Source organism: Eupeodes corollae, chromosome 3 (genome assembly GCF_945859685.1).
Source record: "Eupeodes corollae chromosome 3, idEupCoro1.1, whole genome shotgun sequence".
Taxonomy (NCBI): Eukaryota; Metazoa; Arthropoda; class Insecta; order Diptera; family Syrphidae; genus Eupeodes; species Eupeodes corollae.
In genome coordinates, this window is record NC_079149.1 from 106,416,265 (window position 1) to 106,427,536 (window position 11,272).

General features: G+C 33.2%; 1 protein-coding gene across 1 annotated transcript in view; it reads right to left on the minus strand.

Annotated features, from left to right (window-relative positions):
• LOC129948984 (neural-cadherin) overlaps positions 1 to 10,999 on the minus strand; it is a 943,200-nt gene extending 932,201 nt beyond the window's left edge. The window contains exon 1 of the mRNA XM_056060154.1: positions 9,849 to 10,999. The gene's annotated coding sequence lies outside the window, so the exon portion shown is untranslated. The remainder of the gene's footprint in view (positions 1 to 9,848) is intronic.
• Between the last annotated feature and the right edge of the window lie 273 nt (positions 11,000 to 11,272).

Sequence of the window (11,272 nt, forward strand, 5' to 3'; positions counted from 1 at the left end):
ATACTTTTAAGCAACATGATAGCAATTATAACATTTTTAAATTAGGTGATATCGTCGATTCAAAGGTAAAAATCACTAGCTAACACATTACACTGTTGATGGAAATTTGATTGAAACATACTTTTTGAAGCTGAAAAGTCACGTTCCGCAAATTTTAAAATAAAGCCCTCGGGCATACCTTTCAATGTCCATATGGAAACCGTGCAAAATGAGACTATTTGGATTAAAAAAGTGCACTTTACTCTCATTTTTTTGAACATTTTTTTCTGCACTTAGTGAGTCTTACCTTTGAACGGACGATATCTTTCAGATTGTTTGTCTGTTTAGGGAGACAAATTCAAAAGTAATTTAGATGTTATCAATATCTTCGTTGGATGAAATTCTTATGAAATGATTTGAAAAAATTGAGCGTCACTGAATAAAATAACCACTGCGTACCTATATTAATTTTGAATATACCCTATTATTAAGTGCACAAAACCAAGAAATACTCTTGAACCTCATTATAAATGTTGTGTTCACAACCGAAACAAAAAAGAAAGGCTATACTCATAATCATTACCCACTAAAACTTTAAAATGTTTAAAACTTTTCTCTTCTTATCACTAAAATGCACTTATTAAAACCCACTCCAGCAAATAACAAAAAAAAAAAAAACGATTTTCACTTACCTTTGGCTTCAGCACGTTCGGTAAGCACCCTTGCTAATTTCACCATTTTTGCTGCTCTATTCCACATTTTAGATTTAAATACACTTTCAATTATAATTATCACTTTAAAAATTTACTTCACTTTACTACGATCTGCGACTGCTCCCAATGACCTATCTCAACTTATGACTCACCTTTTCCCGACATTTACAGTAAATTAATTTTGGAAGAAGAACCAAAGTCTACTTAGATTTAAAATATTTGAAATTCAAATACGGAATAACGGCTTAACTTGACTTATTATTTTATAAATACCATAGTCTAGTTTGGAAAAAGAGCTTAAGTCAACTTAAGTTTTAAAAAAAATAAAAGTGTAGTTTGGAATAACAGCCTAACTCAAGTTAAGAAAACGAATAATCTTTTCTGAATTTAGGAATAACCGCCTCAGTTTATTTAAGAAAAAAAAGAAAAATGGCAGTTTTTAAAAATACTCAGATACTGAATTTCTTAAGTTGACTTAAGCTCTTATTCCAATTTTTTTTTGTACAAATAAAGAAACATTTTTGCCTAACTGAAGATAGGTCTATATGAAAAAACGAAAAATTGGTACCTAAAAGACTTAACTTAAGATAAGAAACCGACGTTAAATAAACTTCATATTTTGTGTGAGTTAAGTTGTTTTTCCAAATTTTTATTTTGAAAAATTGACTTAAGCTATTAGGTTTTTTGTTAATAACTTCCGTTTTAAAAGAGGTACAGGCACAAAAAATTGAGTGGAAGTAGATTTTAATATTCCGAACACGATTATGATAATAACTCAATTTCGTCATAACTCGAGTTAGGCGGTTATGACTTGTAGCCACAGAAATATAATGTTATGTTTGTGGTTCGAAATTTGTATAATATACTTTTTCCTGAAGTTGAATCCCAATTCGAGAGATGAAAAGTCACGTATCGTGGATTTGAAAGGAGGCAAAGTCAATTCCACCGTGGAAAATTGTTAATTTTAAATAATGTACAGTTCACAGGGTGATTCAAATGTTGTGGAATTTTGCCACAATGAAGAAGAAACTAATTGAATTGAAAATTATTTACTGACTGAAATCTTAATTTTACAATCGAATTCTTCATCCGATTTACCACATATTTAACAGCTAAAATTGTTGTCTAAATTTGACGTTCAGTTTAATTGAGCTACTGCTGTTCAAGTGTCAATAGTTAAAATATTTGAAAATTGACACTTTTTGACAGTAATTTAACTTAACTCCTCAAGAACTTCGAAATATTAGTCACCCTATTTTAGTTCTTTTAAATAAAGCAGCTTGTTTTATTTCTCTTGTGCGTACCAATGGAAGCTATGAGATGTCACGAAATATATTGTGTTAAAATATTTACACTTTTTTTTTGAAAGAAAAATATAACTTTTTATTTCGCATGATTTTTTCTAAACAAAATTACCGTTATGTTTTTTAAAGTTAGAAAAATGCAGATTATTATTTTATCTGTCGATGCTTCACAGTTTACGGTAGGGGGATGTGTTTTGCAAGATTGTCGTCAAATAGGTTCAGCTTTAGAGAAAGAACTCTATGCGATTCTCTTCGGTGCAATAGTGGTAGAAACTGACCACAAACCTCTCATACCTCTATTTAAGAAAGACTTGGCACATTTTCTGGCAAGGTTACAGAGAATGAAGCTTCGTCTTCAAGCCTATGACTTAGAAGTTATATATAAGCCGGGTAAAAAGATGTTAAATCCAAAACACTATTATGTCATTAAGAGGAAAGTCCAATAGATAAGGAAATAAAGATAACGTTGGTCTTATTAAGTAAAATCTTACCATTACAAAACCTATGTTTGATAAAATTCTGTCAGCAACCAGTGAAGATGACAAAAACGATTCTTGGACATATTCACAATGGCTACCCAGGTATTGAAAAGAGTAAAAGACGAGCAAGAGGCACTGTATATTGGCCTCGCATGAATTTAGATTTTTTTTTTATAATAAGCGCACACTCAAAGGGATAGCTACCCTTATTATGAAGACACAGTGTGAGCACTAGGAAGGGGAGAGAGGGGTTGAAAGGAGGTGTCGGTGCACATTGGTATTGAATTCCTGAATATTGCAATAGCTGGGAAAGACAGAGTGTGGTAAGGTATTCCACATTCGTGTAGTACGGCTAAGGAACGAATCTCTGTACTTGACAGTACGACCGAAGTTAGACTCGAGGGTATATTGATGAGCATTCCTAGAAGCGCGAGTATTATGGTTGAACTTTTTAAGGGGAGGAATGCAGCTGGCTATTTCTCTAGAGCATAAACCATTAAAATAATGTTAAAAGAGTGTGAGACAAGAAACATTTCGACGATGTTCAAGCGAAGTAAATGATCCGATGATGGTGTTATCACCAATTAATCAAAATGCTCCACGTTCAATAGTATCCAATAGGCTAAAGTAAGTTGCAGGAGCACCAGCCCAAAGATGGGAGATATACTCAAGCTTTGGACGTATATAAGTTTTGTAGAGAACAGCCAGATCAGAGGAGGCAGAAAACCTTCTTGCATCGCCTTAGAAAACACAAACATCTTGCGCCATTTTTGCCAACATCGCGTATGTAATCGTTCCACAAAAGGTGGTGATCTAATTCCCGAGAATATCGAGATGTTCAGTCTCCTCGATCCAAATGCTATCTATGGATAATGGCAAGGGGGGTATATTTCTCTTTAACGATACAAGACAGCATTGCGTTTTCGAAGCATTAAATTCCACTCGGATTCTTATTCCCCCTTGTACAATGCAATTTAGGTCGGAATCCGAAGAAGAGGGATGTGAGTCTGAAAACGAATATGAAAAGCTGAGAGTACTATCGTCAGCGAAACAATGTATTGGATTAGTTGTTGCAGACAGAAGATCATTAATAAAAATGAGAAAGAGTGCTGGAGATAAAACAGAGCCCTGGGGCACACCAGCATTTATTTTATGGTTTTCAGACTTAAATCAATCCAATACTTCTTGTATTGAACGATCCGAAAGGTAATTACTAATCCAATGAAGCAGGGATTCATGAAAACCGAAAGCACGCATTTTCGATAAGAGAGCCTGATGCCAAACCCTATCAAATGCTTTTGAAATATCAAGTGCAATAATCTTACTTTCTCCAAAACGATGTAAAGATTTGCTCCACTGTTCGGTGAGATAAACCACGAGATCACCAGTGGACCTATTGCTACCAAAGCCGTATTGTCGGCTCATTTAGAAGCTTCCGTTCTTCAAGATATTTCTTGAGCTGATAATTAATCAGCGTTTCCATGACCTTGGAAAGAAGAGACGTAAGTGCAATCGGTTGGTGATTAGAGGATGGGGAAGATTCGCTTTTTTTGGGAAAAGGCTGGACAATAGCGGTTTTCCATCCGCTCGGAACAAGCTCTGAGGAGTAGGACAGGTGATAAAGCTTAAGCAGTGGTTTTGCCAGCATTGAAGAACACATCTTCAGAACAATAGCGGTGACACCATCCGGGCCAGCGGATTTATGAATTTAAAGATTCTTTAGGACTCTCACCACAGTACGAGTGTGAAAAAAGATTAGTTCCATAGGTTCACTAAAGCGCTGAAAAGCAGGTGGAGTCATAACACTCACTGGTAGGTTTGAATTCACCTACTTTCTGACATTTTTTGGAATATTTGTTTGAAGCATTATGTGAAACTTAATTTTGAACAGAATTTGAAAAAAAAACCGAATGTTGACCCAAACTCAAGCGGAGAATTATGAATTATTATCAAAACGAGTATAGTCTATTTTCTTGGGAACTTTTGTTTTTATAGCAGCTTAGAGTTAATTATTAGTGATTATTTTTACTGTTTAAGAATATTTGAAAAGAAGCTGGGAGGCAACTCACACTGATAACTTTCTATTCTTGTCCGTCTCTTGATATATCTTAAAGTCTTACATAATATCATTAATAACATTTTGTGTGAGATAAAAACAATTTGGAGGCAATAAGATATAACCATTTTTTCAGTTTTTTAGTTGTTTTAATAAATTTCCTTTTTTTTTGTTAACAAATTGATAATTTGGTTTTTCTTAAAAATCAAATAATATAAAACAAAAATGTGTAGGATATGATAAAATAAGTTTGATTTCAATATCTGTGAATTTGTTTCACAGATATTTTAGTCGAAAATCAATTTATGCGAAAAAAAAACAATGAATTCGATGTCTGTAAAAATTTTACCAAATGATAAAAACGTAATTTTGGAATGCTCACAATTAATTTCGTAATTTCTTCAAAGTGACATAATTTTTTTCAAACTTCATTCTTCACTTCAAAAAAAAAATGTATAGTAAAAAAAGCCAATTTAATTTTTGTAAGTCCTTTCTGCATTTTTTGATCTTATTATCAGTAAAAAAAATGTATTTTGAGTCCATATCTTTAGTGGTTATTGAGATATGGCCGACAAAAAAATGTTTTCGGAACTTATAGGGCCCATACACTACACATGCATGCATGCACAATCACAAATTAGCACAGTCATGTTTCAACCATACACTACTCATGCAAACTGTGCATTCTTTAGTCGTTTGAACATCGTTGAGGAACGAACACCTTCAAAATATCAGACACAAAGTCTGCTGCAGCAGCTATTTTGATTGCATTTTCAATAAAAAAAAAGAATAAAAAGAAATGATTGTGTTGAATGGTTGAAAAAGAGAAACAAAGTAAGCCATGTTAAATTATTAAAATCACTAGAGGAATCATCGACGAGCGATTATAATAATTGTTTAAGAATGGAAAAAGAAAATTATACGGAACTTTTGGATAAAGTAACTCAAATGATAATAAAAACAAGAACGAAACTCCGAGAACCTATTTCTCCCCATGAGCGGCTATCGTTGACACTTCGTTTCCTGGCAAGTGGACAAACGTTCGAAGATTTAAAATTTCTTTATCGAAATCCACCGCTTGAATGAGCAAATTAGCCCACACACTACACATGCTTGCATGCACAAACAAAAAAATATCAAAATTTTTTGAAATCACTCATGCCGCATGCACAACCACACATGCTACGCCATACCCTCGCAGTTTGCATGCACAGTCACTGGCATGTGCATGCATGCATGTGTAGTGTATGGGCCCTATTAGGAACTTACGGATTTATAAACACACGCATACATACTAGGTAATTCCATACAATTTTTTTTATTTCGATTCATAGACCTTGAAACGTCAAAATTTTTTTAATTCGACAAATCAGACCGTTTACAAAACCTTTCTAAAGCAAGTTTAAATTTATTTAAAAATATAAAGTAAATGTTCAAAGATTTATTGATTACTAGAATATCAAAAGACTGATAGGAGAATTTGTGAGTTAGAAAATTTATGGAGTTGTGAAATTCAGTTTAAATCGAAGACTTTTGCTAAGAAACTCAACTTTGAAGCAACAAAATTTTACTATAAAATGTCCTAAAGAACATTAGCATGAACATTTTTAAAGAAGGGATACGCATTTATGCATACAAAATAAAAAAAAAAAGTACATAAAGACACTATATCCATAATTAATAAAAAAGAATAGTAGACAAGATAGAGCCCTGAGGCACAAGAGATTTTATGTTCTACGTTATAAATTTATACTTTAGTGTACTCCCAAAGGTTGTTTTTATATACCCTTTAAATGCCTGAGATGTCGTTAATAGTTCCACATTCGAATAGTACGGCTAAAGCACGTATTTATGTGCTTCACAGTAAGTTAGAAATGGGCTCAAGGTTAAACTTTCGCTACAAAACGAAGAAGGGGAAGACAGGTGTCTTTTTGAATCGGGAATCACAACAAAGTTAGAATGACGTAAATGTTTCAATATTGTTAGTGTTGTTTTTTAAAAGCTGTTTAAAAAGTGACAATATGTATGAACTTGAAAAAAAATTCTTGAATAAAGTAATTAAAACGAAAAAATACACTATTTCTGACATTCTACTAATATAAATATTGGTGAAAAAAATTGTTGTGTAGTACCCATAGCATAATGGTTTGTGCTTCACGCCAGAGGTCTTGAGTTCAATCCCTGCCTGTTCCTTCTAAAGTTTCTTTCACGAGTACTGCTTCTTGCGAGGAATTGACCAATTCTCCAAGAGTAATTCTTGTCATGAAAAGTGCTTTCTCAAATTAGCCGTTCAAATTCGTGTTAAAACTGTAGGTCCCCTCTATCCCTGACAGCATTACCCTCCCACAGGAATGGTCGAGAGTTTTAAGTCACTAAGCCCTAGTTTCAAGGGATTGTTGCTACAACTAATTTATTTATTTAATAATTGTTTTTATTCGAATCCTAAAACATTAGGTCTTAGTTAACTTTTAGGTTATATATCTTTTGAAATAGCAGGTATTCCTCTTTAATGAAGAGATTGGTAGTCTGAAAAGTGAAAATATAAACGGCTTTTAAGTTGAGTTCTAAATTATGTTTTTTGTATTGTTCCTAGTGTAACGACTTCCAAAAATATATCAAAGATTCATCCGATTACTGGACGATTATGCTAATAAATAACTCTGGTCAAAGTTCCAATTTAATTAAACCACTACTAAGGTTTTTGATGTCATTATTTCGAATCCATTTTTGAAATCCTTTTCACTTTAAGGCTTTTTAAAGTATCACTCTAAAAAAAACATACTATATTAGCTTTTTTACGGCTACCTTAACATGTTTCTCAAGCTTTAACTAACATTTCAAAAATTTTACTTGAAGAAAAAAAATTTAAGTGCTTGTTTGCAAAAAAACAACGGTGGCAATGCTAACTTAACAGCCGAGTTAGCCTCATAAGTCGAAAAACTACAGTCAAAAATACTTTAATTTGTCCAAGAAAAAAGTTCCTTTTAATGAACTTCTACATAAAGTTAGAATTTCTTGGTAACAATTTTCCAAATTGTTACACACTGTCTTTGATATACAGCAAAAATATTTTCAGTACCTTTATTACTATGGAAAAATCCTCAATATTTATTAGAATAAATATTTAAAAACATTACAAATTAATCTTTAAAAATTGGAAAACCAATATTCTAAAACGCCTTTTAACAGAAAAATGTAACAATGGTTTTAAATTGCTTCTGCTTTAGAATTATAAAAAGCCCATGCTTCACCAAGTTTTTGAATACTTTTATTGAATAATAATGTTAAAAATCAAAATTCTGATTGAAACTATGAATACAGAAAACTCAAGGTTTTTCAAATGAAGACCCTGTTTAAAGATAGGAAAATCATCACACAATATATTTTTAAATCCTATGCTTAATTTTTCACTTACTTCAAAAACATCCTAAAAGACCTTTTTAAAGGAGCACTTTAGACAAGATTTAAGTACGGAACGTATGTGTAATCGCTTACGAGGTTATTGAATTCTGAATCCTGAAATCGGTGTTTTTTCTCGATAAGCTTGATTAAAAAATACCAATAAAAGAGAAATTTGAAATATATTTATTTTATTCATTGAACTTTCTGCAGTTCCTAGTTAAAAATGTGTTAAAAAATACAACTTTTTAAAATGTTTTCCATTTAATCGACTTAAATTACAAATTTTGTCAAGAGTTTCTACCGTAAACCAGATCCACTATTTTTTTTATGAACTTGAAAAATGTATTAATAAATCCTCAATATTCAATATTGATGAACTCTTATATCAACTGTTGAACTTTTTGTCAAGAGGTAACTTCAATGTCATAAAAGGCTCAAAAAATCATTCAAAATCTTTCAAGAAGATTGTCAACATAAACTTATACAAACGATAATCCATTCTAAATACCATTATATCACAACTTCCACATAATACATTTGTCTTCCTTCTTCAAAATCAACCCGTCTATACAAAGTCGATATAGAATGTGTCATCTCATTCCAAGCCTACATCACAGCACCCCCAAAAGACTTTAGTAACAACTTACAATGTCTGAAACAATCCCATTAAATTCAAATAAGCGCCAAATACACCACAAAACGAGAGAAGAATAAGACCGAATTCTCAAAATTTGGGAGACGTCTTTGAAACAAAAAAAAATATAAGACGAAAACGGAAGGAAGGAAGAGCTTTCCTTCGAAAATGGTATCGAAAAAAAAATAAGAATCTTCTCGAAATACTCTTTCAAAAATTTGCGAGATTTCTACAACAACGAAAGAAAGAAACGAAAGAACAAAACAAACAGAAAAAACAATCAGTCAACATAAATTTTTTGAAAATTCATACAGTGGGAGAAAGAAAAAAAAAACATTGTTGAAAATTCAAAAAAAAAAAAACTACAAATTTTGTGATTGCAAGTACGCATGCACTCGAACTGTCAAAAAGTACACTCTCTTCTTTTTTTTTTGTTTCATTTCCGAATGGACCTTGTGTTTCACCAATATTTCAGGGTGGAAGAGTCTTCTTTTGTCAAATTGGAAAAAAAGACTAAAAAGAACCTTTTTTCTTCTTCTTCCTCTTTTTGGCTACACTTTTTACCGGATCACGGTTTAAGGGTAAAAGAGCTCACAAGTCTGTTAGCAAAGCATCCAGCACCGAACCGAACCGACAACGACAAGAACTCCGCCACCATCCCAGAGCCCAAGACTAGCACCAGGACCAAGAGTACCAGCACGAGCAGCAGAGCAGTAGCAGCAACAACAGCAGCGCCCCCTGCCCGTGCCCATTGTGTGTGCACATATTTGCAATACATGCAAACTTTCAGGTCGGGTCCGTGTTTCAACATTCGTTCGTTCATAGGTTTGGTTGGGTTTTTGGTTCTGGTTCGGGTTTGGGTTAGGGTTCTGGTTTGGGTTGGGGTTGGTTTCGTTCGTTGGTATCGTTGTATCGGCGCGGTGCGGTGGGTTGGAGTTTTCCTCTCCTGATAAGAAATCGATCGATTTTTTCCTATGGCTATGTATGAGTCTAAGGTGTGTTGCCCTCGGAATGAGTAAAAATTTTCTTTAAGACTTTTTTTTATTTCTACTTTTCCTTTGATTCTTCTTAATCTAATGTGGATTTAGGTGGTTTTTAAGAACTTCTTTTTAGAAATTAACAGACATTTAATTAGGGAAAATATAAACAGGATGCTTTAGGGATATTTTTCAAAATCCTTAAAAATCATTATCAACTTTCCATCTCTCCCTCATTCATCCATCCATCCAATAAGAGGAATCATGATGTCTGCTAAAAGGTATTAAAACAACAATTCCTTACGTTTTCATCCATGTTTTTTTTTGTTTTTTTGATTTTATTGGATCGGCTGCACAAAATCTGTAAGTAATCCCAAAAGGTTTGCGTGGATCCGATTGGAAATCCTAAATCCTTTTCGATGATGAGATGTGATGATGGTTTAATCCATTTGTAAACTATAAATTTTGGTTTTATCGTTCACAGGAACAGGAACTTTTATTTTTTACTTTTTATTTGCAAATTGATTTTTTTTCTCTGCTTTTTTGTATGGAACACTTTTTTCTTATTGATTGAATTTTCACACAAAATTAATGGAAGAAAATTGCAAAGCAAAAAAAAAAAGGATCAAAATTTAAACATGGATAAATTAGATTTTTCTTCTTTTCTTTAACATAGAAACTCTACTCTTTTCCCTTTAAACTAAACGAGCCAGCCCCCCCGCGCTATATGGCTGGCTGGTGGTAATACATATACATATACATATATACTCAACTGAGGAAAATTCACAATTTTTCCTGTTTTTCCTTTTTTTCTTTTCACTAAATCAATCACTAAACCGTTTACGGAACGTTTTCCGGATACGAATTCGTTTTTGGCGAAATCACAAACGTTTGGTTTTGTGGAAAATTTATATTTTTTTAAAGGAATTTTCCAAGTTTTTCTTTGGAAAAAAATAATTTTCTATTCACCGAACGGACCGTCGACACTTCGACCTGACTCCAGTAACACAATCGACACAATTGGGGGAAAATTCCTAAAAGAATTCTTCACCAACCAACTCTTCTTTAGAGTTTATTGAAAATGGCAATAGGAATGTGTGGGAAAAATTGTGGTGTTCCGTTTTTTCCCCTGCGAATAACTTGGTGTTTGAATTTATAAAATATCCTTTTTACCGAAAATCCAAAATGTTGGGGATATCCTGAGTTGTTGAAATTGTACTCTCTGTATTTTGGAGAAGTCCTATTTTCGGGCAGTTTACCGATACCGAATGAAAACAACGTGCTACGATACCTTACTACTTACTCCTACTACACATCAGCGCCAGCGGAGCGGTGGTGTACCGTCGTTTTTGAAATGAAACTTAGTAGACTCGAGGAAAAATAAAAACAGAATATTTAGTAAGGATATTTCTAAGGATAACAGACACCGGAACCGTATAACGTTAACGTACTGTTTCCCACGAACGCGAAACTGTTAGTGCGGGAATAAAATCGATATGCAGTTGCGGCATCGAAGAATGGTGGTGGTTGTTAGTTGTTGGTTGTGTTGGATGTGTGTTGTTGATGATTTTTATTGTATTCTTGGAAAGGAAGGAAAAACATCCCCCAACATGCGTCCTCACACCCGGTCCTTGCTTTTAGTTGTATTATGGATGGTGAAATACTCGTACTATTTTGTGATGAAGACCAAATGTTGAGATGGATTGGATATGGCTTTGGGTTGAGGGA